Genomic DNA, 22,522 nt, shown 5'->3' with positions numbered 1-22,522 from the left:
GCTAAGGAAACAGTTTGTGAGGAAGATGACACAAACAAATAAGCTAACAGAAAATACTCGGGAAGTATTTAGCCCCTGAAGTGAAATTAATGGGAACAAAAAAACAACAACACAAACACAAATGTTTTTCTCTAAAATTTTCCATATCACCAATTTCTCAGGAATCAAGATGTGACCACTAAGAGTCTTCCTTTTTATTTGGGGGAGGCAGGGGGTGTGCAGAATCTAGTACATAACAAAGTAAACATGAGAAATTTAAAATATAACAATAAATCTGACTTATCTAAAACAAGTTACTTGCTTGAATTATGTCCACAGTGAATATTAGTTAGGGGTTTAACCAAATATGATGCTACTGGCCTTCCTAAAATTTGGGACACTTAAATTGTTTTTTTGTTTTTTGTTTTTTGTTTTTTTAATCCAGAGTTTTAATTGAGGCTGGGTTCAGGAAAGCTTGAGTACCTTTTTTCCTCTCAATAAATTCCCCTGTAGGATCCACTGACTTTATACCCACATTCAAAGTAGAGTCACAGTGGGGCACCCGGGTGGCTTAGCTGGTTGATCACCCAACTTTGGCTTAGGTCATGATCTCGTGTTCTTGAGTTCGAGCCCCGCATCGGGCTTGCTGTTGTCAGTGCAGAGCCCACTTCGGATCTTCTGTCCCCCTCTCTCTCTGCCCTTCCCCTGTTCATGCTCCCTCTCTCAAAATAAGGAGGAAAAAAAAAATCCAAGTAGAATCACATTAACAAAAAAAACTGTCATTATAGCTTCTAAAAATCCAAAAATGTTTTAAGGGCTAAAGATCTAGGAATTCAGAAAATAACAGGTCTAATAAATTTGGTGGTGGTGTTCAATCCCATATTGTACACCCGTGTATGTTCTGTTATTTCTTTGTCCTGGGATCTGGAGGAATACAGAAATAAGTGAGGTTTATTTACAGAGTGCTCATATGAGTCTGCAGATACAACATTTGAAGCTTCTTAGCTCCAGTGAGGAGAATCACCTCCTTCTTCCTCTCTTCATTTTCAATTCTTCCTTATGTATTAGTTTTTAAATCTATCATTCCGAATTTCCACTCTAGTCTGCCCATCAGAGTCACAAAGCATAAACTGAATCCTGCTTTAATATGTAGAGTAGATATTAAGAGAGTGCTACCATTCACGTCACCTCTAAATCTTTTTTACTCAAGTTAAGTACCTCTAGTTCATAAGACCACATCTTAAAAAAAAAAAAAAAAAAAAAAAAAAAAGTTTTGTTTCCCAACAGGGATTATTGGAGAATTCACTCAGCCACAATTGCTAGGAATGCATAATTGCCTAGGAAATGCATTAAATGGAAGACCGATATCAACTAGGTCATAGTGCATCATTATCTTTAAACCATTCAATTATAAATGGACATTAAATTAGTACAGATCAGCATTAATGTATACCAAATATCACATTAATACCCAGACAAAAATGAAAAGGAAACCCAATTAGCAGAATTGGAAATTAATGGGAATCAGTTTTCAAAGCAGGAAGAATGAAAGACCTTAAGATTCTGTTCATTCGCTTGTTTGTTACAGACTGAATTATACTTCAGGAAAATCATAGAAAAGACTAATGTTTAAGATACTGGAAGGTTTGGTTTGCCTAGGACTTGGACGTGCCTGGGCTTGTTTGTAGAATCTATGGGTTAGGCTCCCAGGGCTCCAAGTGTTCTTGGGCCTGAAGAGCCTCCTGGGAAAGAACTCTTCCAAGGAAAGAGCTGGTGAGCCATAAGCTGGAACTGAGTTTCAGCCCTAAGTCTCAGAGCAGCAAGCAAAGAACAAGAAAACAAACAAACCAAAAACAGTGTCCACTAAACTCTGTAGAAAAGGTTGAGGGCAGATGGCACCCCTTTATATTATTTGGATTCGCTGTTATAGGGCACTGTGTGGGAGGGGGCGGAGCGCGGGGGGAAGGTGCTGGATACTTTCCTTATTTGACATTACTTGTGGCACCAGCTGATCAATCAAGGAGAAGTGAGGTCTGACCCAGAGAAATACTATTTCCTTTAAATAGGACTCTTGCAGCTTGGAGAAAAAAAAAAGAAAAAAGGAAAAAGAAAAGAAAGGGAAACAAAGAAAAAAGAAAAGGGTGAAGAAAGCTTGGGAAAATACTGGTTAAACTAGGAAGAAAAAGATCACAATAAATAAGAATTAAAAATGTGAGATTTGAAACTCGAGAAAATGACAGGAAAGCAGGATAATCTCCCCTCTCCTGACCAAACCAAATATAAGAGATTGTAGAGATGTGGACACTGGTCCTTTCCGTACACCTGATGGGTAATATGGTTTCTTCTGGCCACCACTCTGCTCCAGGACTAACTAGGGCTTCAGCCAAGTTCTTGTTCAAGCCCTTGAACAGAATGTATTAGCTCCTAAAGAAGCTTCAGGCGTTCCTCACAGATATTACTGTGGCCCACCCCTGAACAATCCAACCTATTGTTGAATGCCTCAATTTCTCTTTCATGGTCATGAAAAAAAAATACAAGTTTCTTCAAAGAAAATATCAAAGGTAGATAAATTCAAATATTATTCACACCCCCTACATCAAGATTGTATCTTGCAAAAACACTGATTCCTATATAATGTATAAACTAAGAAGTGAGAATGAATGAACCAGCAAATGAATGAGGAAACGCTCCTCAGGCACGTGTCGGGAAATAGACAACTTTAATCTCATGAAATTGTAGGGTGAATCAGGCAAACAGAATTGTAGATTTCTATGTCTACCATGACTCAATGTATGGCTTTGGGAAAATCTTGTAATTTCTCCATACTTCAGTTTCTCACCCTATAAAAGGAGTATATTGCTTGAAATTTAATTCCCTCACTGCAGTGAAGGTTTTGATTCAACATTTATAAAACGCTTTTTAGCTTCCCTGATTAATAGGCAAAATACTGTGGTAGTTCCATAATACGCTTTCCAAAAAGTATAAAGGTAACTAGTCAAATCTAATGTAAAATGATACTTGAGAAAGAAATACCAGTCATATTTATTACTTCTCCATTCCGTTTGCTAGGTAATAAAAATTACTTCTAACAGAAAAAGTATCAGATTAATATTTAAGCCAGTTGAAGTGTTATCATCATAGGTTTACCTCTGTTGGGGGGGATGGGGAGTTGTTTTGTTTTTCCAGGCTGCCCCACATGTTTATATGGTACAGTCAGGAATGTTGGGCATGGTTTTGAAGGCCTCTAGCGTATTCGCTGGTTTCTGGCATTCTAATGCACTCTACTCTTATAACCATAAAAGTACTCTTGAGTGCTTCTGGAAATATATAACAAATCCTTAATCAATTTAAGAGTGTTTTAACTGCATACATGAAATTTCTTGGGAGGAAAATGTTAGCCATTCTACACACATATAGTACTTAAGTTAGCAAGAGAGTTCCTTCTCAAAGGCACAAAGCAGTTTCCCTGTAGTAATATAATTTTCAGTTTTATGTGCATAAGTCCTATTGAGTCCCTTGGAATAACAGGAAATTCTGCAGGAAAAAAACCCCACAAAAATTGATAGCCATATTTATCCACTGCTAGAGGAATAGGTTAGCTATTTTGAGTTGGATTACTCTTTTAAGATAATAGATAACTCTTAAAGGTTAACCAGAACTTGTAAGAACTGACTATTCTGGAAACAGAATTTTCTACATAGGAGATTCGAACAATGAAGTCAACTGATTAATATACTTCATCTTAAACTTCATGTATCACATTGCGGTAGTCAGGACTTGAGTAGCAATTTTCTGGATTTTGAGACATTAAATTTAATTTTCACATTAAACAGATTATAACATTTCACAGATTTACAAATTAGTACATTGATATGACAGTTAATATTTTGGCATATAGTATTATTTATCAACATACATTCAGGATGGAGTAATCTCACTTATAATAATACATGTCTATCCTTTTCAAATACATGTTAAAAAGCTACAGCAATATATGCGAGGTGCTTAGAATGTGCCCCTGGCACATAGTTGGCTCTTAACAGAATAATGATACGTAATTCCTCATAAATTCTCATCAACAACATATAACTTAGAGCCACTTCTCCTAATAATTCTTATTAATGTTTTATGGTACTGAGGAAAACCAGGTCACGAATAGGACATATATGCATTTTTCTTCCTGCCAATTAAAGAACTATGAATAAACACAATAATTACTCACATAATTTCTCATTTAACAATTCTTAAATGAGATATTAACTGTATATAACATAGATTTGTTATATATGGGGTTAATAGAACGATTTGCTCTTATCACTAAACACTTCCAATTAGTGTTTGAGTCTCAAGGAATTTACTATTATTAGCTTTCCTATGAATTACAGCACAAATTATTACAGTGTTAAATTGAGCATAACATTTTGCCCATCTCTTTTATGAGGGATATGTAAGCATCATCATAGGGATGCAAGGTGTTATAACTTCTTGGAAAAATCTTTCGGGACCATCTATGCAATATACACATATTCTTTTGCCTATTAATCCTGCATGTAGAGTTTTACCTCCAGGAATTTGGGGGAGATATACAGAGAATTATATAAAAATCGTCACTGCAACACTAGTCATAATAAGAAAAAACTGCAGGCAACCTAAGTATACACCAAGAAGGGAACAGTTACATCGTAAAACATTCACATAAATTAAATAGGAGTACCCGGAATTATACGTACTCACGTGGGAAAGTATTCAAGATACAGGATACCAAAATAAAAACAAACGTAAAATAAAAATAAGTTACCACCTCATATAGTTCTTACATTTACATATGTACAGGAAAAAAAAAGTCTGGAAAAAAAAGTCTGAAAGGAAGTGCACTAGAATAAAACGATTTACCCCGATTTGTGGAATCTAGAGGAAATGAATAAAGTGAAGGACATCCACTTTTGGCTTTAAATACATCTGTGTTTTTTTAACTTTTTGTTACAGTAAAACATACACAAGTACACAAATCAAAAGTAAACAACTGATACACATTTATTAAATAAGCACCCCGTGTCATCAGCAATCGGACCAAGATAAAGGCCATTACCAGCATTCCAGAAGCCTCTCTCTTTCCTTCTTCCAGTCATTCCCCTCAAAAATAATTTCTATCATCTCTGTTTTAATGTGCTACCCAACATATGAATTACTTTTCTTAAAAAAAAAAATTGATTAAAAAAAAAAAATCTTGCTTCAGCAGCACGAAGGTCCCCTTTTTGAATATTAAATACACTGAGCAGGTTATTCAAAGAAATCAATTCAAAATATGTTCTGAGCATTTTCAGTGTCTTTTCCTGTATGAACTGGGTTATTCCTTGCAACTCCACGAGGCAAGAGGCAAGTACTATTATTACTCCCCGTGTCCACATCCTGGAGTTATGGCCTACGGCAGCTCAGTAAGCAACTTCCCCAACGTTGCACGGCTGAGGAATGGCGGCAGGGCCTGGACACAGACAGACTGTGGTCTGATTCCAGTATCTGCAACTCCTTGTCAGACATGCCCAAAGGAAAATAAAGGCAACAATTCAGAGAGCTGGAAGCACTGGGGTGTCTCCAGGAGGAGGTCCTCTTTTTAGCTTCTTTCTGAAGACACCACTTAACGTCCCTAATCCATTCCCCCCGCTGCAAAACGGACAGGTAAGCTAAATTCCTCTTCTGATCTGATTCTCTGATAAACAATGTGACTTACTAAACTATCCAGCAAATATGCTTCCTCATGATGTAGTGCAATCACATACTGCATTCAGAAGTGACTCACACAAGGAAATAAAACCACAATTTTTGAAACTATTGGAAACGATCATTTTAATTTAATGTTATTTTTGGACACGGGAGGGTTTTTTTTTCCCCCTAAATAAGCAAGTTGGTGGTTCTGAAGGGTCTTGCTCATCTTTTTGTGGAAAATGCCTAAAAACAAACCACTAGAAACTAAACAAAAAATTTTCCTTCCTCAATTGTGCCTGAAAAAAGACCTAATTTCTCTCACCAAAAGGCCACACATACTTTAAGACACATCTGGGATTTCTGGTCCCCATATTTTGAAACATTGACATAAACAAATACAGAACATGCTTCCTCTCAGATGAAGTCCATAATTCTGAGGGTTAAAAATTCTTCAAAATAACATGCAGTGCATCTCTGCAGAAAGCAACCAGAGAGGCCGAAGTTTGTTTTCGGAGGAAAACAGAAATACAAAGACTATTAAACCTCGACTAGAATCTGTCTTTTTAACTTTAGTTTATTCAAAACACCAGTTCATGCCGGATAGATCTTTTCTTCTTCTAGAAAATAATAATATCTTAGTATAAATGAAATATCAAATAAGTTATCATAAAAAACAACCACCACCAATAAATGTGTTTCTTTGACCATGAGAAAAAGAAAATCAGTTTCTAAATGGTAAACAGGATTTTCTTTGTAGCCGTCTGGCTTTGGCTGTATGTCCTGTGAAGACATGCATGGAATAGTGCAGTTAGTGAATTTCCATGAATATGCCCAGGTCCTGGCACTACAGTGGGGGAAAGATATGATCTCTATCCTCAGTGAGTTCAGGATCTCTCTAGAAGAACTATTCACATATAATCAGCCACAGCACAATGCGTTTCGATATTAACAGCCCCAAAAAGGTGCTATAGTATTACAGAGAGAAAAGAATGAATTCTGCCTGAGCCTTAGGGATGGCTTCCCAGAGGAGGTGACATGTGAGCTAAGCCTTGAAAAGGTAGCAGGTTTTTTTGTACAGGTAGGCAGCAAAAAAGTAAGATGTGAGAAGGTTGAGATAGCTGGGGCAGTGGAAGACAATGGGGGGAGAGAATACCCCGGGGAGACAAAAAGGAAGTGCCTAATTGTATTTAGTAACACAGAGCATTCATAAAAATATGTAAGTCTTACATTAGGACCCATTATACAAAGAATCAACCTGAGAAAGTAGATATGTGACCTGAAATTCTTGGAGGGGGGGGGGGGGGGTTCCCTAATTTATGAGCCCAGGAAGTGTTCCTTCGAAAAAACCAAACCTCCAGTTTGTTGGCTGTTCTCCAATGAACAGGCTTCTTATTCAACGTCAGGTATAAAGCACCTGGATGGAGTTGAGTGTTGCTACGCCTTCTTTGGACTTCTTGTCAAGACAGGGAGCAGAACTCTCCTCCACCATCTGAAAACTGAAAACTTGGGGCGCCTGGGTGGCTCAGTCGGTTAAGCGGCCGACTTCGGCTCCGGTCATGATCTCGCAGTCCGTGAGTTCGAGCCCCGCGTCGGGCTCTGTGCTGACAGCTCAGAGCCTGGGGCCCGTTTCAGATTCTGTGTCTCCCTCTCTCTGACCCTCCCCCGTTCATGCTCTGTCTCTCTCTGTCTCAAAAATAAATAAACGTTAAAAAAAAATTAAAAAAAAAAAAAAAAGAAAACTGAACACTCATGATTTAAGCCCCTAACTGACAACCCCCCAACTCCCCTGGAATGACCCCCATCTGTCATTGGGTGGCCCAGAATTCAATTCATCTTTCTGCTAACAAGTGGCTGAGCAAGGTCCTTCTCCTCTTAGAAAACAGAAAGACATTTTGGCCACATTCAGTATGCTATATGCATAGCCACTTTCCCCTCTTAAAAGTACATTTCAAAACTTAAAGCATAAATCAAGGAGAGGTATGAGACAGACAGACAGAGTACGTTTTCAGGTTCTTCCGCCCTGCCTGCTTGAGCCTCAATTAGTAAATGACGTGAAATCCCTAGGTCAGTTTGACTGCTTTCAGGTAATATGATCACCTGCCTAATATAATTAAAGTAAAACCACTAAATTAGATAATACATATGTGTAGAATTTCAAGTATCTTTGCAATTACTAATGAGATGACAAGAATTATCTACTGTTTAGACCTCATAGGAGTATGAGTCGAATTATATTTCTATAACTATTTCAAACTTCAAAATACCTTTCACATTCAATCCAAAACTCATGTAGGTTGTTTTCCTCTCTCACTTTACATTAGCATTATGTTCCTTTTTGTTCGTTTAAGTGATCTTAAAACATCTTTCATATAGGCTAAACTAGGCAGAGGACAGAGATGGTACTCAGACCACAGTCACATTTACTTACATTCAACTACACAGGAGGTCACAGATAAAATGTTTGTCAAAATTAAACCTATAGAATTAGAACTAAGTTTGGATTTGGTGATTCATCACAGGAGTGCTTAATGCAATATTTTCATTTTCACTTTCTTCGGACTGGACTAATGTTATTGAATTCAAGATCCTGAAATTGTGGTACAAACTGAAAGCTAACACATATTTCATTTGAAAATTTCTCATTGGAAATGAACAAATAATTGTATTAAGTATTTTAATCTTAGGCAGTTTTGATTATAGGAAACTTTATTTTTTCTGGCACTACAGTAAATACAAGTTTCTTGTGACTGAGTTATTCATCTGTGGGAAAAACATAGGTAATTGTCATTATTAAAAGTGAATCAACAGTATCTACTAATAAGCAACAGTAAAAAAAAATAGACGTAAAGGTGAGTCAGAGAAATATCTACTTCCTATATACTTCCCTGGGTATTCTGCTCTCCCTACTCATATATTATTCCCATAAAAAAAAAAATGCTAAAAGTAGTCAATCCGTATAAAGCCTGAGGCACCTGCTGGCTTAGCTGGTTGAGCATCCGACTTTTGATTTCGGCTCAGGTCGTGACCTCAAGGTCGTGGGATCGAGCCCTGTGTCAGCACAGAGCTGTCAGCGCAGAGCCCGACGTGGGGCTCGAACCCAAGAACCGTGAGATCATGAACTGAGCCCAAGTCGGACGCTTAACCTATTGAGCGACTCAGGCGCCTCAATAGATAAATATTTTTAAAAGTCTGTGTAAAGCCTATCTGTAAATCCCATCTGCGTACAGCTTATCCATCAACACAACCAATAAGAGTTGTTTGATTCTGTATTTAAAGTTAGGCGGAAGGTACGAAGAGTCTTGACACTTGACCGAAAACAGAACGATCCGCTCACGCAGGTGCCTGGGAGTCTCTTGACCAAATCAAGTGATCTTAAGATCTACTTTGGTCATGGGTTCTCAAATGGGGACAATCGGCTTCCGGAGGATGCCTGGCAATGTCTGGGGAGATGCTGCCATTACTCCAGGGAAGGTGCTGCTGGCATCTAGTGGGTAGAGACTAGGAATGCCACTCCACACCCTATAATGCATCAGCCAGCCATATACACACGCCAACAATCATCAACCCCAAATGCCAATAAGAGCTTGAGAACACCTGAGACTAATGTCACACTATGTGTCAACTGCTGAGAAACACTGGGCTGCATATGCTAAGGGATTCAAGTACAACATCCATATGAGTACATTTTTCTTAGGACAGATGCATCTGGAAGTTCCAGGTAAGCAATAAAAACAGAACCTCGACTAACAATTATTTTAACTTCCCTTCCTCCCTCAGCCCCACTCTGCTATACACTCGTTACATCTGAATCCAAGGACTGAGTGATAAATTCTGAAACCGAGTGTTTATAACCCCCTATTGTCTCTGCAGAGATAAGAGTCATAGCAGTAGTGGGGGCGCCTGGGTGGCTCAGTCGGTTAAGCATCTGACTCTTGATTTCCGCTCAGGTCATTCATGATCTCACGTTTTGTGGGTTCAAGCCCCACACTGACAGTGCAGAGCCTGCTTGGGATTCTGCCTCTCCCTCTCTCTCTTTCTGCTCCCCCACTCAAAAGTAAATAAATAAAGAAGCAAACATTTAAAAAAATTAATTGTTTAGGGAAGTTGGAGAGCCCCATAAATCAAAGCCTTAAAAAAAATCTAGAATACTGCATGTGGAAGCACTGGCGAAAAGAAATTCTGGGCAACATAAATGGCCAAAGCCCAGTTTGGGGCCCCTCTAATGTCTTCTCTCAGGGCTCCAAATACAGCCTCAGCTTTGCCAAGATCACCCAAGAATGCCAAATTTGCATTTGGACCACTGGAGACTCAAATTATAGTCCCCAGTCTATGACCCCCAAAATGACTTCCAGCTCTAAAACTCTGTGAACATTTTGGGTGACCTGATGAAGAGTAACAATCATAATCATAGCAGCTAATACTCTTATCAGACACCATTCTAAATACTTCACATACACTTACTCACTGAATTGTCATCAGAACCTCACAGAGTATGTTCTATTCCACAGGAGAAAACTGAAGCAAAACCAGTTTAAGTCACATGCTTATCATTCCAGAGTCTTTAGTGTCAAAGCTGGGGTTTGAACCCAAGCAGTCTGCCTCCATATTCTTTGTACTTAATCATTATGCTATAAGAAGAATCAGCTCCCTCGGATTTCAAGTGCAATGAAATACTCATATCTTCAAAGACCTTTAGGATCCTTGGCTGACCCACTGGACCACTGACTTCTCAAGAGTCATGAGGGAAATAAATACATTTCTACACTCATACACACATACCTATAAGCTGGGCCTAGATTCAGAGTCGTAATTCTAGTGGGCTAATGCAAAAAATCCCTGAGGTTGTTCTTAAGGCTGTCCTGCGTCTCATGGTCACAGCTACCCTGCTCATGGGGCCCCCCAATCTCATGACAGAGGATGTCCGGTCTCACCATCACTGCTCTCATCCCCATTTTCCTTATGCATTTCACTCCACAGAAATTCACTCCACAGTGACCCCTGCTCACTGGAAATACGGAGATGAAAAATGCCAGTAAGTGCATCAGTAAACACACAGGTCTAGAGCAGGATCTGAATTCATGAACTCTATTACATGTCAATGTGGCAGGTGCTGGGTTGAAGGTAGAAGCTGGGTGCTTTGGCAGCAAAAAGGAAAGAAACATCCAACTCAGCCTCTGGAGGACAGATGAACTTACCAGAAGAGGTAACATGTGATGTCTGCAGGCTTGGAAAAGAAGTAAAAAAGCAAGTTTCAGGGGCAGAAGAGCTGTCTTCCGGGTAGAAAGAATCACATGCACAAAGCAATGAAGTGGCAATGACGCGGGGTATTTCTTTGAGAACTGCAGTTCTCTCTACTGCTAGAGATTCCTGTGACCAGCTGGTGATGGAGGAGAAAGGCAACCTGAGCAATAAGGTTCTCGGCACAAAAGGCCTTGTACTCCCTGCTAAGAATTTTGGAACTGTCCTAGAGGCAACAGAGAATTTTTCTGAAGCATGTTGAAGTGCAAGAGGTACTTGCTAAAAATTGTCAACAAATGTGATTGAACATCTTATAGATAGGGAGGAGAGTCTTGGAGACAGGTCCAGCATCATCCACGATGGTCCCCCAGGACCAAACTAAAGACAATATGACTAAGTGTATATAGGACATGTGTCCACCCAAAAAGCTAATATGATCATCTGAGAATTAAACCCGTGACCTCGGTTATCACGGTTAACTCACTTATTACCGTTAACCATTCCTTGTGAATGGTATATGCCAAGAAAAAGTAAAATGTACTAAAAGAGACTAAAAGCCCCAACGTCTCCAAAATTAATACACGGTAGGGAAAAACCTATTCATTTCACTCTAATTTTTACATGTCTTGAGCAACACTGAAAATGAAAAAGCACTTAAAAATCATGTATGGGTACCCATAATTTTGTTAGGTATCTTCACCAATGAAGACTTTAAAATCCAAAGGCAATAATTAAGGAGAGAAAACGGACCTAAATTACAATTCTTCTTGGGTCAACTAAGAAAAACAAAGCAGCAACATCATCTGAACACCTAAAGATTCGTGTAAACAAATTTAGTAGTATTGCTGTTCTTGACAGAATTTTTGAGGTTTGCATTCCTAAGATACCTACTAGAAGCAAAGTTTGAGATTACAGAAAATCTGCAAAAGGGAATCTGAACATGACTCACCCACTTGTGATTAAATCTGGCTAGAATTACTTGAGTCATACTCATACATGAATATACATTTGCATTAAAATATAAACTTTTAAGTGAAAAGCATTACCTAATTCAGAGACCTGCTGACTTCCCCAAGTTATCATCACTTTCAACACACTAGGCACATCAGGTTAGAAGTATTCAATCTCTTAGTGAGAACATTTAGTTCTTTTCAAATCCTTTAACATTGGGGAGTTCAGAGTCAGAGGTGAACTGTAACGAATAGATCACTCTGTAGGGTACACGCAGAGGTCTGTGAATTGTGTATGTGACCTTTCAGAGAATAAGATCTCCCAGTATGTGGTACACTCACCTGATTAAGTATAGAATTTCAAATCGAATGCTATTGCTTTTGTGAGTAGAATTAAACTTAATGGCATATGAATGTAAACTTTTATGATTTAATTGTAGCCTTCACTACAAAATGTCCCTTTCATTTTAGGAAGAAAAGAGGAAAGAATCACAGAAACGGCAGCAATAATTTACGTGAAAATCTAAGGGCATGTCAGTTTCTGCCACTGCTGATGTTTCTTCAGAAAGTCATTAAAGGAAAAAAGATACTCTAATATAGCAAACATCTGCATGTAGAAATTCAGTGTGCCTCATTCAGACCTGGACCTCCGTGTGGGAAACATACCCGCTACTTTTATTTTCCAAGTGTTAAACTGAAATAAAGTGGCAGATTGGTTAAGAAGAACATTCCAAGTAATACTAGGATGGGCAGGCATGCCTTTGCCCACATATTACACTGGAGATACTTTGTGGTATTTGAGAGTTGTTTTTGTTTTGTTTTTTAGTGGATGACATTTCAACATGTTATACAGCAGGTACTCTGAATGGGCCCCTTTCTCAGAAGACCTTTTTTCAGAGATTTTCACACACTCAAAGACCCTCAGAGAGACTGGGAGCGGGCAATGGTTGCAGGGCAGTGTTGGTGAGTGATTCACGGGCCACCCATGTTCTGCTTCATTCAGGGCAGTGAATATTCCTCCTGTGGGCGGAGTGTCAGTTTTCACTTTAATAAAAGGGTCTGTGGCTAAATACATACATAAATAAATAAACGAAAACCACTGTGTCAGTGAAACAATAAAGTTATAAAACAGATTATCAACAGCAAAGCAAGTGTTCACCTAGAGAAAACCTTAAAAATATAGTCTGATATGATATCCATGCAAACTGAAAGTGTTTCCAAAATATGAGTGACCCATTACAATTTAAACTTGCCTCTAGAAATTCATCAAGCAGACTTTATTAGTGGGTTCAAGGTAAATGTGTAGATTTGAGATTCACAACCAGCATTCAGACTTAAAACAACAGCAACATCATAACAACAACAACAAAACCAGTAACATCTAACAAAATCAATAACATCTAACCAATGGATAAGGCTTGAAAAGCAAAGGAAAAGTTGGTACGTAAGTTAAATATTAAAAAGACCTGCTCATAAGTTCCTGACATTTGGGAAGCATTGTAGGGTAATAGTTTCTCTAAATTCAGTCATTTGCCACCAACCTCCATGATTTGGGCTATTTTAGCCGAGCGCTCACTCACTGTTACTTCATCCGTTTCTTTAAATAGGCGCTTTCTAAAATTTAACTTGTTTTACGTCAATACTTTTTCTGTCCTTTTCTTCAACAATATGATCTGTGAAATTATAGGTTCAATATGTCACTTTACATATTTTTCTAATACCCTTAAATAAATACATAATTAATAATACAAAAAATAAAATGTCTGTTCGGAAAGCACCAAAAATGAACTCATATATGACTGTTGGGAGCGACTGCCTGATGCAGCCCTTGAGAATCAGACCTCTGAGGTCTGACTGCAGAGCTGGGACCCTGGCTCCACTCCATTGCATGACTGGGTCTTAGTTTCCTCACCTGTAAAATGGGAATAATAAAAGTACCTAATTTATGGTAGAGTTGAAAAGATAAAATTGGTTCTTCCACACTTTAAAGTAACGCCTCAGTAAATGTCAGCTATGATGCTGTGATGAGAATAACGACAGACATTGACAATGGGGATGATTTACAGGGAAAGGAAAATGACAACTTTACCAAAACGAATCTGACAATTTCTATTTTCAGATGTATTTTAAGATATGAACGTGCCTAAGAAAATATACTGTAGGTGTGAAATCTCGAGATGGCTATTCAATACTAGTTTAATGCAACTTTGCATTGAAAGTATTCCAATGTGATCACAGCAATCAAACTCTGCCTCAAATTTTCACTCTAAAAATATCTACCCGTGAAAAAAAAATATTAAAAAAATCCTAACACGATAATATCAGTCGTTCTCCCATAGCTCAAAGGTGCATTAAAATAAACGCACTTATTGTCCATAAATAAAAGCTTCAAAAATGAGTATGTTGTATTAAAATGTTTCATAGAGAGAAAAAAAATTAGAATTCCTGACGTTTTAATATGGTGTTATTCATCAGCCATGGACTGAAATCTCAGGGTGAGAAAAGGGCCAGGCCAATGTTGAACGGTTTCAAATATCAAACTATACTATTATGTCAGTGACCTAAGATCAATTAGCACCTCTCAATGACAGAAAAGGTTACAGTGAGATCCAGAGGTGCACTCTCTGAAACTATTTTAAACTACCATAAAAATGTGGTTTTGATAACTCAAAATGGTTTCTATTTTTAAATTAATGCATTTCATCTCTTTTTCTGGAAGACAGAAAAGGAGTTAGGGCAGTAAGGGTAGTGGTATTCACTTTCAGTCCTCTCTACCAGCAGAAACATAGCTGGATACATGGTAAGAATCACAAACTTCAAGAGTAAAATGGCGTATCACCAAGGCATATACTAACGTGCAGTGCCAGGAGTAATATTAGGTGACAGTAATGTTTACAAAGTCTTCAAACCTCTTAAAAGCAATCAAAATTGCTTGCACTGCTTTTGAATATGTGTTTCTTGTTTATTTTCTTCCACTCAAGTTCAAAATAAATGATGCCAAGTTTTGCTCCATGTACAATTCAATGAATATTCAGGGCTCCCCGTGTTAAAACACATCTAACTGAACGCAATATTACACACACTGCAATTAAATACACCACTGCATCTCATCCACTTCTAGAACAAATGCCTAAAAGATCATGTCATTTCTTAGTTCACCAGGAAACATTCATGAGAGAAGCAGGTACATTGCAACTGTCCCGTCCATTCCTTCCCGTGTTGATTTCATTCACCTAGTAACCATTGTAATAAAATCCCCCAACTGTATTTCTGAATACAATTAGTTTAAGACACTTTATAGGAAGACACATTATAAGAGTTTAGACTATGTAAAAATAATACCCATTTAAAAACAACTGTCATGGTTACATTCTCACCGGAAAAAGAAGGTCTTTGATAAAGGTTTGTTCAGTTTTTCAATGAGAAGATTCAAAACATCTTCTACTTTTGATACCACGCTTTTCTGTTTGTTTCTTAAATGAGGGATCTGAAATATTTACAACCAGACAGTACCTAATTTTAGGTTTTAAGTGCTTTAACAGCTCCATGAAATATGATCAGCAGCTGCAATACAGAACTATGGTGAATAAACTCCTTATAAAGGGGGCCTGTTTCTACTGAATGTTCAGTGTTCCTGCATTTACCTAATAGGGGGAAAAAAAAGATAATGAAAAAACATAATAAATACCTGCACTCTTATTACTTAACATTTCACTAAGTCTTGAAAAGGATTATCTCCCCTCTTCTTGAATTCTCTATTAAAATGGAAGGTTTCACCGGGTGAAATAAGTTAACCTCATTATTTGAAAGTTAGAATTGGAACTTTCCGACATCCCAACTCTTCATAACAATCGCTATGGATCTTCTACTGTTCTGCTTTTCTAAAGATTCTGGATAATTTCATTTCGGTGCATACATTTTTTTAAATGAAATACCAAGCCACATAAATATATTTTTAGACATGGCATCAGTCATTTAGAACTTGCAACAGAGATTGAAAACATGAAACTGGACACTCTATTTCCCGTGGGTATGTAAAATTTATTTACACCCCAAATCACAACATAAATGAAAAGGAAACTCTTAGAAATGGATAACTTGATTTCTTTTTTTTTTTTTAATTCAAAGAGGTTTCTTAAAAGAAAAAAAATGACAAACTACTCATCTGCCAAACTCCCTTCGAGAAAGAAACTTTTATGCAAAGACAAGTTTTTCCACGAGCTTCTACAAATCCTCTAGAATGCAGCATCTATATTTTCTAATAAGAATAACGATTGCTCCTGAACCAATTTCTTCTTGTACAAATCTTATGTTTTATTTCTTTAATTTTTAAAAATTTGAACACAGTATTTAAATATTAGCTATAAACAGTTAAAGCTTTCCATTTTGTAAGAGAAATTAAGTATCTAATAGCCACTGAAATAATTCCTAATAAAAAACATAATCAAGTCAGTCTTCTTACTTGTTATAATTGTGAAACAACCTCTAATTATAAATACATTAAAATGTATAAATACATTAAAATACTATTTTCAGGTAACTGACAAAGAAAAACAGGCTTTTCAAAACTGCACTGATTTTAGACCTTCACTTGTTCTGAAAGACAAGGTTATGTCCCTACCAATCAGGAAAAAAAAAAAAAAAGGAGTTTCCAAATAATCTAATTATGTTACTTTCAAAGCTGTAACTGTCAAAAGTTTTAACTTCCTTTCTTGAACAGTCATTTCCAAAAATTGGTTTAGCTCTGAATGGCTTACAACTTTTAATCGGGTGGAACAAACTATTTTTATGGTTTATAACGACAATAAAAATGGATGCGGTTATATCTGCCTTTGGTATTGTTGCCATAAAAGTCAGACTCTGGCAGTCGAGCTCCACACAAAGCAGTTTGTCTCTTGTTACTACTGCTACTTATTTCTTGGGATAATGTTATTTTAAAACACACACACACAATTGCCTTTTGAGCGCGGTCCCCCAAAACGCACCCACCATACCACGTATCAGATATTTTGTTTTAGGATTCTCTCCCCGCCCCCTTTCCTGGTTTTTGGTTCTTCAGCTACAAGCTGGCCACAAACATTATAAGAGAAAAAAGAAAAAAAAAAAAGGCAACGTTTCTGTTTAAAACCAAAGTTCTGGAAACGTTATCAAGTGCAATCCCTGTCCTGGGGGTGTCCTGGGGGGGGGATTAAAAATAAAAACAAAAACAACCCAACAAACAAACAAAAACCATCCTCAACTCTCAATCCTGCCAGTCACCTAAGTGTAAATGAAACTCCAGAAGCTGCTAAAGGTGAGCCCGCGGTTGTTAAAAGCTCCTAAGACTCCCACCTAAGTCCCGAAGGAGCCCGCACAGAAACTGACAAATGCAGGAGGGTGCAAAAAGTGGCCGCTGAGAAGAGGAACAAAATGCCATATTCGAGAAGATATGTTTCGCGACATCAATTACGTTGATCCCAGGGTGCCAAGCCAAAAGGGGTAAGGGAGAAAGAAAACTGTTAAGTATGAGCTCTTAATGTGAAACCTAACCTGTTGGTTCTCTGAGGTATCAGATTTTGGAAGTGTCTGTAATGACAGCCAGGAAAGCAAATTAATGGCCAACGGCCCACTGGGTTTGAACACGAGACTCCTGTTACCTCCTCACAGATCAAGTACGCAACACACAGACACGCACACGGAGATGCTCCACGTGGAACTGCTCTGAAACCAAAACACACGCCCCGTCGCTGTTCTGCACCCCTGGCAGGAAGGGCCCAGGGACCTGCGCCTTCCTCCTCCGGTCTCAGGTTAGGGATTCATGAATGACTGCCCGCTCTGCAGTGCAGGGGAGAGAGGCACGGGAAGCGAGGGGGCAGGGGACTGTCTCCAAACACTACCCTCCCCCACCCCACACACACACACTCACCCCAAGGACGAACCCCGCGAGCCTTCAAGAGAAGGGGCGAGAGGGGTGATGGGGAGGAGAGACACTGCCACCCCAACCGGGGACTGCTCTCCGGCTTCGCCACAGCTCTGCCGTGGCACTCGGTCCGCAAACTTCCTTACAGCTCCAAGTTGTTCCCAATAATGCTAGCTTACAAAGAGAGAAACATCTTTAAAGTGCTACTAAACGAAAGTTCTGGCTGCTGGGTGGCGCAAAATAACACCAGCACACACGCGGTCTACTTCCGAATCCCGCTGAACCACACGCTAAAACAGAGAGCCGTTTCCAGGGCCACAACCACCCGGGACCCCAGCAAGCTCTGAAACGAGAGAAAACCTGCTCTCCGCAGCCAGGTCCCTTCGTTTGGAGAAGTTATAATCCCTCCATGGCATCCGCGTCCCGAGCCAATGAACGCGACTCCTCTGACAAGGCGCCTCTAATTTCACGGACCCTGGCAAGCTGCAGGAGACATTGGGTCCACGCCGCATAAAAACTATTAAAGTGGGATGGCCGCGGTTTAAAAGGCCCGTTCGTGCCTCGAGATCGGAGCACAAGCCGTGAACGTACACACGCATCCCGAATCGTGACAATGCCACGAGTCCGGGCCCTCCACCGGACCGGGTCAGCATCCTTGCGTCAGGCTTATCTAGGGGGATCATCCCAGTAATAAATGGCACAGGAAGGATGTAGGGGAGACCCCGTGGCGCGCGCCTCGGCGAGCCGGGGGCGGGTACAGGTAGGGCGCGGCGCACCCCGTCCCGCCACCGCCCCGCAGCGGCCCCGCAGGCTCGGAGAAGACCCTCGGGGCAAGGGGCGTCCTCCCGGGCGGAAGGCACCGCTGCAGCCCCGGCGGCCTGGGCCTCGGGCGTGCTCCACTCCGCCTCCGGACGCCCGCGGGAATCGGCGCCCACACGCCGCGCGTCCTCCGTCCCCGGCGCTGGGCGTCCCCGGCGGAGCCGCGCGCACTTCGCCGGGGAGAGTCCGCAGGCTCCCGCAAACCGGGACCCGCGGGAGGGGACGGGGAGAAGGGACACTCACCTCCCGCAGCCCGGACCGCCTCGGGATCCGAAGTTCAAGTGTCTGTCCCAGCCGCGGATCCGTGCGTCTGTATTTAGGTATTTACTCTCGTTCTTTCCAGTGTCGGAGTTTCCCCTTCGCGCTGTGCCTCTGGTGAAAACAGGACATCCCCTTCGGCCACCCACCCCCACCCCCCCCCACCCCCGCCAACAAATAGCGTACACTAGTGGGGGAGAAACGGGGCGGGGGGAGAAGCCGGCTCCGAGGGGGAGGAGGAAAGGAGAGGAGCCAAAACTCTGGACTGAGGCAGGGGAGGGGAAAAGTGGAAGAAAAGAAAAAGAGAGCGCGCGCACAGCCACCGCCGTCGCCACTGCCCAGCTTTTCCCAAAGCTCTTTGCCCCTCTGAACGGGAGCGACAACTTCACGTGGACAGGCTCGAAGTTTTGCGCGGAAGCCGGGAGCCGCGGAGCGTGCGCCGCGCGGCGGGCAGCCTTGCACTTGCGCGCGGGGTTGGGGGCGGGGGACGCCGCCGCCGCCGGCGCCCGCGGCCACTGGAGGCCGCCGGGGGCCCCGGGACCGGCGGCGCGCGGGGACCAACTTCTTTTTATTCGATCTCGGTGACTGTCTTTTGTCATCGTTCGCGGTCCCGCGTGGGGACCGCTCGGGACCCTTGGCGTCCCCGGCGGCGCCGCAGTAATCTCCGCGCCCTCCGCGCCGCCCCCACCCCGCCCCCACCGGCTTGGCGTCGGCCGCTGCCACCCGCGACTGAGGGGAGGGACCCGCGGCCGCACTCCCCTCCCCGGACGAGGGAACCGAACCGCTGTCTGCCCCCACCTGCTTCTGCGGGGCAGCCCACGAGTTGCCTCCTACTCCGCAGCTACCCAGTCCCCGGGTGTAGGCCACTTCGGGCCCCCGGCCGGATTCCTTTCCACTTACCCCAAGGGAGAAGACTGAAGGGACTTCTACTTGCAACCACGTAAAAGAAAAACCAACCTACGCCAATCGGAAGGGAGAAAATACCCTTTTCGGCGAACATGTATGCTAGGAAGGAGTAAGCAGTCTGGGGGGTAGGCTTTGCTGGGCAGGGCCTGGGCCCCTTCCAGCGCTGGGCACAGGTATAGGCATCCCTCCCAGACGCCCAAAGGTCAGACAGCGTCAGAGCTTCCCAGGCACATTGCTGAAGTGACATTTCATGCCTAATCCTTCTGCGCATGCATTATGCACCCACATAGGATTTAATATTCTATGAGAAGGTATGTGTATATCATAACCAGAGGCCTCGGCAAAGTAGACAATAAACAACACATAAATTTTGCATCCATTTAATCACCTCTCCCCGACGCCTACCGTCTATTTTAGGAGCATCTTCCTTAATTGTCACATCATGATAAGTATTTTCATTTATTGAGAATTTACTGTCAGTGACTATACTGGTCCCTTCTGGTAGGTAGGTAAGTTCATTTAATTTTCACAGTTCTAAGGCCATTATTCCATGGTGGTTATTTAAGCCCCACTAAGAGATAAGGAAACCCAGGCCCAAAGAAACCTAAGTAACTTTCCCAAAGACAGCCCAGTGGACTCTAATCAGAAAGCGAATGATTAGACAAGCAGTTCCCCGCATTGCCTTAGATGTGGTGGGAGAGATTACGAGGTCACTAGTAGAATTTACCCCTATTCAAAGAAAATTTAATGCGTTTTAATGTTTTCTCAACTGAATTATTTTCTGCGAGAAGTTCGGAACAAGATTTCCCCTTTGTTTCCGCTTGGTCTCTTGCAACTGACAGCAAGACCGTCAGGTTCAAAAGCAAAAACCCATATCGAATTCTTGTAGTTACAACTTATTTTTTCATCAGTGGGGCATTACCCACAGCTATGAGCCGGCAATGGAAAAAGTGAGGTTGTAAATTTAAACCGATACAGGCACTCATTGCCGCTCTCGCCACTCACTGGGTCTCGATCTTTCCTGCAGATTGATTTAGATTTGCCAGTCACCAGGTTCCCTTCTCTGCTTCCTGAAGTGGAAGGGGTTCTGGTGGTGGATTTGGTGCAAAGAGGATTTGAGGCATGGTCTAAAGCACATCCCGGCCTGTAGAGGACATCAGTTAATATATACTTAAGTCAGAAATATCAATGGGAAGATGCTAATTACCTTTACAGATCTTATCTTCCCCCATTTTACAGGTAAGAAAACTAAGGGGTCAGAATTTGTAGCAGCTTCCTAGTAAATGGCAGACCTGAAATTCAAACCAGCCTCTGTGTAACCCAACGACCACTGCCAGCCACTGCGATGCTATTATTATTAACCGAGTAGTCAGAAAAATAGTAAATATTTTAGTGTAGTGTATATGTTTCATGACTATACCAAATATCATGTAAAAGGTAAATGCAGTGCTGAATTGAATACGCTCCTCATAAGACCACAAATTTATGAATTTTATTTTGGTATAAAACATTGTGTTAGTCCGACCTCTAAATAAAGGTGGGGAGATGCACAATTTGGATAAAATAAAATTTCACACAAATGTAATTTTATATTCTTCGTACAAATATAATTTTTAGCATTTTTTTTTTACTCCCTCTTAAAATCAAATTTTCGGCAAGACTGACCTTGCTTTCAATTTACTTTGCTCCCACATGATTTTTTTGTACATTTTCATAAGAATGTATTTACCGGAGTTATTTTTAGAAACCTAGAATTATATCAGATACTAGCATTCAGCTTATTACTGTCTTCCAGTCCATCTAGTCTTAAACGTACACGTATTATATGGACATTAGTGATATAAAAAGTCGTATTTTAGTCCAAGTTTTAAATAAGAAATTGAGCATGGGAAACAAAGACTTTTAAGGCTGTATAGGTGAAACGTATCGGCTGTTTAAACAAGCATTATTTCCAGCATGTCTATTGAGTGTCACTTTTATAATTATTGCTTGATCACCTGTAATATTATTAACTTAATATTTTTCTTTAAACTATTTGTATTGTAAGTTTCTGTAACAAAGGAAACTTTTTATCATCATCATCATAAATGAGAAATCAATGTAATTTACCATGAATAGAAAATGACCTTGCAAATGAAATAAATTGAGAAATACTATTTTAAATAAATACGTTCCTCATTGTCCTTTAAGCTCCCCAAAACATATTTCAGGCCTTTCCTTTCCATTATGGTAAAGAAATGTTGAGTCTAAGATGCTTTTAGGTATTACTTTTAAAATTCTGTTTCTATTCAATTATTGATTTCCTTGCCTAAAATATACTTGAAGTAACTAAAGTTGAGGTGTCTTTTTGAAATTAATTTATTTTTTATTGTTTTTCTTAGTATCTTACTTGTGGTAAAATTCAAACAGTTCATAAGCACACAATTAAAAAGCCAATTTACTCTCTGGAGAGGCTATCACAGTTGCTCATTACTCTCCCCTGCCCTCTGACTGGACTACACTCACACTTCATTTTAGGCCTTAACCTCTGAGAAAGAAACGTTCCAACTGTTAACCTCGTGACATGGCAGCATCTATTGGCCCAGTCTGGTACTGCAGCAAAGTTCTACAAGGCAATGAAGGGGAGAGGAGAGAGCAAAACAATAAGAAAGGGCCAAAGAGCCTGAAAAGACAGGTGGGGAAATTCCAACATCTTCTGGAAAATTTGGAAGTGATTCAGAAATACAGACCCTACATAATATGAATCAGGCCATCAGAATATCCATAAATA

The 22,522-nt window shown here is 40.5% G+C and overlaps 1 protein-coding gene across 1 annotated transcript in view; it reads right to left on the bottom strand.

Annotated features, from left to right (window-relative positions):
* The window catches only part of EYA4 (EYA transcriptional coactivator and phosphatase 4), a 236,287-nt gene extending 217,293 nt beyond the window's left edge, over positions 1-18,994 (bottom strand). The window contains exon 1 of the mRNA XM_030317113.1: positions 18,832-18,994. The gene's annotated coding sequence lies outside the window, so the exon portion shown is untranslated. The remainder of the gene's footprint in view (positions 1-18,831) is intronic.
* Positions 18,995-22,522: the final 3,528 nt, after the last annotated feature.

The sequence above is a fragment of the Lynx canadensis genome, chromosome B2 (genome assembly GCF_007474595.2).
Source record: "Lynx canadensis isolate LIC74 chromosome B2, mLynCan4.pri.v2, whole genome shotgun sequence".
NCBI classification, from domain to species: Eukaryota; Metazoa; Chordata; class Mammalia; order Carnivora; family Felidae; genus Lynx; species Lynx canadensis.
Note: the sequence above shows the minus strand (reverse complement) of the source record. Positions and strands in the feature narration are given on the sequence as shown.